This window comes from Lipotes vexillifer, unplaced genomic scaffold, assembly GCF_000442215.2.
Source record: "Lipotes vexillifer unplaced genomic scaffold, Lipotes_vexillifer_v1.1 scaffold517, whole genome shotgun sequence".
In the NCBI taxonomy this organism is placed as follows: Eukaryota; Metazoa; Chordata; class Mammalia; order Artiodactyla; family Lipotidae; genus Lipotes; species Lipotes vexillifer.
In genome coordinates this window covers 1,063,269-1,068,929 of record NW_006786711.1, presented here as the reverse complement: position 1 = coordinate 1,068,929, position 5,661 = coordinate 1,063,269, and the positions used below count along the sequence as shown (strand labels likewise).

The following is a 5,661-nucleotide window of genomic DNA, read 5'->3' as shown; positions in this document are numbered from 1 at the left end:
TTTGTCTTTGGTTCAACATCTCTATTACTCCCAATATCGTTTCCCCTAGATACTTACAGAGTGCTTTTAATGTACATGATCTCTTTATTTACTCTGTGAATTGTGTAGGGTTGCTGTGAGAAAATAGCACAGAATGGGTACCTTAACAACAGGAATTTAAATTCTCACAGTTCTGGAGGCTGATGTCCTAGATCAAGGTGCAGGCAGGGTGTGCTTCCTCTGGGGCCGTGGTGGGAGGATCTGTTTCAGGCCTCCCTCCTTGGCTTGCAGATGGCTCCCCTCTTGCCAGTTTTTCCCCACATGGTCATCCCTCTGTGCAGCAGTGTCCCCTGTGTCTCTTCCTCTTATAAGGACACCAGTCAGATTGGATTAAGGTCCTACCCTAAGGGCCTCATTTTAACAATCACTCTTTAACAAGGTGAATACGGTAACAGTCTGAGATACTGGGAGTTGAGACCTCAACATCTGAATTTGGGGGAAACACAGTTCAGTCCATAACAGACATTATCTCCATCTTATAGAGGAAATGGAGGAACATGGGGTCCAGGGAATTCAGTTGCCCAATTCTTTTACTACACCAATTTTATTTAACTATCTAGGAAATGTAGAAATTTGTGCGACAAAGAAAAATGGTGTTAGATTCAGTCTCTTACGTTAAATCACATAGAATCTATTTAAAATCAATATCAGAATTTAGCTACAACCCTACCTTCCATATTTACTGAGTTTGTAGGTTTTAAAATTATTTAGGATAAAAGAATCTGAGACTTTAAGTCATCAAAGATAGTTTACCTTCAAACTACAGAATTAATCCAAGGCACATTTGGTATTAAAAATTCTAACATTAGACATTGTAAAATTCCAATATTCAGTTAACTTACTAATAAATATGTTTTTAACATATTTCCAGTTTCCAGTTGCTGCTGCAACAAACTACCACAAACGTAGTGACTTGAAATAACACAAATTTATTATCTTACAGTTCTGGAGGTGAGAGGACCAAAATTAGCCTCCCTGGGCTATAATCAAGGTGTTGGCAGGGCTGCATTCTTTTGTGCAGGCTCCAGGGGAGAACCCGTTGTTTTGCCTTTTCCAGCTTCCAGGGGCTGCTGCCCACATTCCTTCTGGCCCCCTTCCACCTTCAAATCCAGCAGTGTCAGGCCGGGTTCCTCTTGTGCTGCCATCTCTCTGGTTCTTTCTTCTGCCTCCTTGTTCTACCTATAAGGACTCTTGTGATTACACTGGGCCCGCCCAGATGGTCCAGGATGCTCTCCTCGTCTGAAAGTAAACTGATTAGCAAACAATTCCATCTGCAGCCTTGATTCTCCTTTTCCAGGTTTCCTAACATATTGTATTGTCTGGGGATTAGTGGGACTGAGCAGAACACTGTGGCCTCTCCAAGTACAAAGGCCTCTTCATGTCTCCTGTCTCTTGTTTATAGAAACAAGAGCTGAAGTCTCCCGGGCCCACCAGAGTCACAAAGGAGCTGCCTCAAGCAGCTAATGATTAGGACAATAAAGTCACAGACTCAAGTGTCTGATGCACATTCCTCAGTTGTTTTACAGATACTGTGACTGCCACGAGAGGGAAAAAGCTGACTGCATGATGACCAGGCAGTAGCCATGACATAAGCTGCTGCATCTTGAGCAATACTGAATCTATGGCTAACACAATTCCAAGAACTGGCCTTAAGAGGATGGGATTAACACTGTTGCTCATAATATTCTCTGTAGGCATCAAAATAACTGTAGCTTGTTCTGCCTGGTTATGTAAACGGGCAATTACAACGGTCAGCAAAGAGATGCTGCAGACCCATGTCGACATCTTCCACTCTAAGAATATGGTGCCCTATGTCAGCATGAAGTTACAGAAGACCCACCTTCACCCATAATCCCATAGCAATGGAATGATGCTCTGACAAGGGGGCATTCATAAGCAGTTTTTGGCAGGAAAGAGATCTCTGCAGGAGGCACCCCCTTTGTCCTGTCACTAATATTAAACCAGGGACCCCCACGTGCTACTTATCTCCAGCCCTAACACACCTTTCAAATCTTTTAATCACACAACACCTTGCCTAATCTGTTGGTTCTTTCCATAGATCAAAGAAGTAGAAATGAAGAATAAGTAATTAACAGATGACCAGATTTTTTTCCTAGTTTCCCTTTCGGTCATCTTGTGAACAAACTGTGCGCACAAGATAGCATCTAAAGAAAAATCACAAGAAGTCAACAAGCCTGCACACAGTGGAGGGTGGTGATGACTCTGACCCCCCATCTCAATGATTAATGGAGATTACCTCCCTTTTTCCCTTTAAAAACTTTCATGGCCAAGCAGAATCTTCAGAGATGGTTTCTGGGGGACACTGAGTCCACCATAACCCCAGATTGCCGGAATTCTGATTACAAGCAGCTTTCCTTTCTGCCAACATTTGTCTCTCTCTCGAGTACTGATTTTTGAGCAGCTTTTTGAACAGTGAGGAACAGGACCCAGCAACAGGTAACATTAGGACCTGGGTATCTTTGGAGGCCTGTTATTCTGTTACCACAGAGCTTTTCAGTTTATTTCATCTTTCTTGTCCATATTTTTTTGGTCTGCATTACACTTTAGTGATCTCTTTGGAGCTTTAGTCTTCAGCTAGTTTCCAATCCTGGCTATGTTATTGAGCTTATGGGAACATTGCTTTTTTTTTTTTTTCTTCAGCCGTGCCAATGTGGTGTGTGGGACCTTAGTTCCCTGACCAGGGATCCAACCCATGACCCCAGCAGTGGGAGACAGAGTCTTAACCACTGGACAGCCAGGGAAGTCTGGGAACATTGCTTTTATGAAAAAGTGATATTTAATTAAAGTTTTAAGTGGACCAAGCTGCCATTTTCCTAGAAATTAGGCATATATTAGGATGGAAATTCCAAGTAAAGACGTGTATTTTTTGGACGTGAAAAAAGTTCATGATTTATTTTTAAATGGAAAAAACAGATTGCAGGGCAGTTAAACACAGAACTGAGAAAGGTGAAATTATTTATTACGTCTAGCTTGTAAACAGGGATCTTATCTCATCATCTCTGAAGATTTGTTAGATGCCTACCTCCAGCTGACTCTGAGTATTGATTTTTTTTATTCTAAAACAAGTATTATTCCATTATAGTTATTCAGGAGAAGTCACCTGAACAAGCTGAAATAGCTCAGTTGGGAGAGCGTTAGACTGAAGATCTAAAGGTCCCTGGTTCGATCCCGGGTTTCAGCAGTAGTTTTGGGTTTTTGCACTAAATGTAGTTTCCTGGCAGTCTTAACCAAAATATAAGTTTTAAGGGGAATATTTGGTTATTATGCTTTGAGTGGGTCAATGACTTTTCAGGGAGGGGTGGTGTCAGGTGCCCTGGTGGGCCTTTTTACTAAACCCCCAATACCTTAATACTTCCTGACTGTAATAATAATAGCTAACTTATCTTGAGTACTTGCTGTATGTCAAGCTATCCTTTAAGCTTTCTCTGTGTATTAACTTATTTAAAATGACCACTAAAATTCTTGATAACTACTTGTTAAATAAATGAACAGTTTGGTGCCAGAGGCCTGGCATGTGGTTGGTACAAAATGACCTTTGCTTTGACTATCATTATTATTTCTATTGTCTAAGAACTTTGCAAGTTAGAGCTATGAGATGTGAATTGTTTCTAAGGACCCTCTACTCCTCAAACTAATAAGGTAATGTTAAAGGCCATCGTTCCCCTGTGCACTCTATATTAACAGTTCCTTGTTTTATATGGTAGATGTGAATGGCTATTTTCCCACCATCTTTTAATTTCTGTGAAGGGATTTAGCTTCGATTCCAAAGGTTCTTACCTGGCATCCATAGGCAGCAGGAGGTCTTTAAAGTCTCTGAAACTGAATGTAAATTTGAGTGTTCATGTGGACATTTCCCTGGGGAGAATGTCAGGGGTATCATCAAATTTTAGGTTTGTAACCTAGAAAAAGTTTAGAAAAGTTAGATGTGAAAAGTCTCCTTACCACAAATACTTGCTGATAGTTTGTGACCCAACACTTGTGTTTTTCTAAGATGCTGAGTGATAGGGCTTTTCTTGATTATTGTGTCTTGTCCCTTGTCCAATACTATCTTCTGTGAGGGGTATTTCAGGAGGGAGCCCAAGTTGTCAACAAACTTTCCTTCTGTAATGGTGGTGGCTCTTGGGGACAGATTTTTCCACAGTAAAGCAGATGACCATTTTTCAGAGGCCCCTGCTACTTCAGGGTACCCTCTCCATGACCTGTGTCCCCCATCACTTTGTTTAATCTGAAGAGGTGGGTACCACTTCTGTATTTATTTGATATTGGAGTATAGGTGATTTACACTGTTGTGTTAGTTTCAGGTATACAGCAAAGTGATTTAGTTATACGTATACATATATCTATTCTTTTTCTGATTCTTTTACCATGTAGGTTATTACAGGATATTGAGTAGAGTTCCCTGTGCTATACAGCAGGTCCTTGTTGATTATCTATTTTATATATAGTAGTGTGTGTATGTTAAAGCCAAACTACTAATTTATCCCTCCCCCCAACACTTTCCCTTTGGTAAGCATAAGTTTGCTTTCTAAGTCTGTGAGTCTCTTTCTATTTTGTAAATAAGTTTATTTGTATCACTTTGTTTAGATGCCACATATAAGTGATATATGATATTTGTCTTTGTCTGACTTACTTCATTTAGTATGATAACCTCTAGGTCCATCCATGTTACTACAAATGGCATTATTTCATTTTTATGGCTGAATAATATTCCATTGCATATATGTATTACATGTTCTTTATTCATCGGTTTTTATTTATTTATTTAAACATCTTTACTGGAGTATAATTGCTTTACAATGTTGTGTTAGTTTCTGCTGTATAACAAAGTGAATCAGCTATATGTATACATATATCCCCATATCCCCTCCCTCTTGCGTCTCCCTCCCACCCTGCCTATCCCACCCCCTATAGGTGGTCACAAAGCACCGAGCTGATCTCCCTGTGCTACGTAGCTGCTTCCCACTAGCTATCTACCTTACATTTGGTAGTGTATATATGTCCATGCCGCTCTCTCATTTCATCCCAGCTTACCCTTCCCCCTCCCCATGTCCTCAAGTCCATTCTCTACGTCTGCATCTTTATTACTGTCCCGCCTCTAGGTTCATCAGAACCATTTTTTTTTTAGTTTCCATATATATGTGTTAGTATATGGTATTTACTTTTCTCCTTCTGACTTACTTCACTCTGTATGACAGTCTCTAGATCCACCCACATCTCTGCAAATGACCCAGTTTTCCTTCTTATTGCTGAGTAATATTCCATTGTATATATGTACCACATCTTCTTTATCCATTCATCTGTTGATGGGCACTTAGGTTGCTTCCATGGCATGGCTATTGTAAATAGTGCTGCAGTGAACATTGGGGTGCATGCATATTTTTGAATTATGGTTTTCTCTGGGTATATGCCCAGTAGTGGGATTGCTGTGTAATATGGTAGTTCTAGTTTTAGTTTTTTAACTATTCTGTTAAAAATACTGTTCTCCATAGTGGCTGTATCAATGAACATTCCCACCAACAGTGCAAGAGGGTTCCCTTTTATCCACACCCTCTCCAGCATTTAATGTTTGTAGATTTTTGATGATGGCCATTCTGACCAGTG

General features: G+C 40.3%; 1 non-coding gene across 1 annotated transcript; it reads left to right on the top strand.

The window, feature by feature from the left end:
* The first annotated feature begins 3,168 nt into the window (after positions 1 to 3,168).
* TRNAF-GAA (transfer RNA phenylalanine (anticodon GAA)) lies at positions 3,169 to 3,241 on the top strand. The gene has a single exon. It is a non-coding gene; the product is annotated as a tRNA-Phe (tRNA).
* The last annotated feature ends 2,420 nt before the right edge of the window (positions 3,242 to 5,661 follow it).